This window comes from Myotis brandtii, unplaced genomic scaffold (genome assembly GCF_000412655.1).
Source record: "Myotis brandtii unplaced genomic scaffold, ASM41265v1 scaffold743, whole genome shotgun sequence".
Lineage (NCBI taxonomy): Eukaryota > Metazoa > Chordata > Mammalia > Chiroptera > Vespertilionidae > Myotis > Myotis brandtii.
The window spans coordinates 117,134-118,376 of NW_005370960.1; the positions used below are offsets into that span (position 1 = coordinate 117,134).

Sequence of the window (1,243 nt, forward strand, 5' to 3'; positions counted from 1 at the left end):
TACGTGCCCCATGCCCGTGCCCCTATGCCCGTGCCCCTGTGCTGACCGCCCCTCTCTGGTGCCTGGTGTCGGCTGTCTCCACACCTCCCGCTCTTCCTGGGTGTCTGTGCCTCTCCTCTCGCTCCCTTCCAAGTGCTCCAGGCGGTGCGTCCCGCACCCAAAAAGCGGTTTAACCCATTGATCACTCAGGTTGTGGTTAGGCTTCAGCCGGCGTGGTGCCGTGTGGGTGGGGACAGCTGTGCTGACCGCCCCTCTCTGGTGCCTGGTGTCGGCTGTCTCCACACCTCCCGCTCTTCCTGGGTGTCTGTGCCTCTCCTCTCGCTCCCTTCCAAGTGCTCCAGGCGGTGCGTCCCGCACCCAAAAAGCGGTTTAACCCATTGATCACTCAGGTTGTGGTTAGGCTTCAGCCGGCGTGGTGCCGTGTGGGTGGGGACAGTCAGCTCGGAGCTAGTGCTCCTCGAATTAGAAGCAACCTCAGACTGTCAGCCATAGCAGCCCCAGCGCCACCCAGCACCGCCCTGCAGCTGGGATCTGTCCTGGCTCTGCGGAAAGGGAAGCCGAGGCACCGGGAGGGGAAGTGCTGGATTGGAGTCCAGCCGCACAGAGCGGAGGGCTCCTGGGCGTCTGCCTCGTCCCAGCCTGAGCGGCCGGGCTCTCCTGGCCCGGGTTCCTCTGGGCGATGCCGAGCTCTGCACGGAGCAGCCCGCCCCCAGGGCAGTTGTCACGCAGGCCCGGCCTCCACTGCGTCCTGGTCGCTGCCTCGCAGACCCGAGGAGCTGCCCCACCTCCAGGCGTGAGGGGCGCCCATGCTGTCCCAGGAGGAGGGGGCCGCTTTCTTTTTTTCTTAATATGTTTTTGTTGATCTCAGAGAGGAAGGGAGAGGGAGAGAGAGATGGAAACATCCGTGATGAGAGAGAACCATGGATTGGCTGCCCCCTGCACGCCCCACACGGGATGGAGCCCACAACCCGGGCCTGTGCCCTGACCGGGAATGGCACCGTGACCTCCTGGTTCATAGGCTGACGCTCAATCCCTGAGCCACGCCGGCCGGCGAGGGTCTGGTTTCTTGACCATCTTGGTAGCTGAGGGGGTTGGTGCGGTTCTGCCTGGCTGTCACTCTTTGGAACCTGGCATCTAGTTGGAAAGCACTGCCCCGCGGTCGGGAGCACAGCTGGCCCTCTCTCGGAGTGAGCTCACAGGAGACAGGATGCACCGTCCGCTCACGGGTGGGAGCCGCGTGGCG

The 1,243-nt window shown here is 64.3% G+C and overlaps 1 protein-coding gene across 1 annotated transcript in view; it reads left to right on the forward strand.

The window, feature by feature from the left end:
- Positions 1-1,243, forward strand: part of LOC102254371 (protein cordon-bleu) — a gene marked incomplete at its 3' end in the record, with an annotated part of 74,261 nt that overhangs the window by 54,522 nt on the left and 18,496 nt on the right. The gene's annotated exons all lie outside the window — the stretch shown is intronic.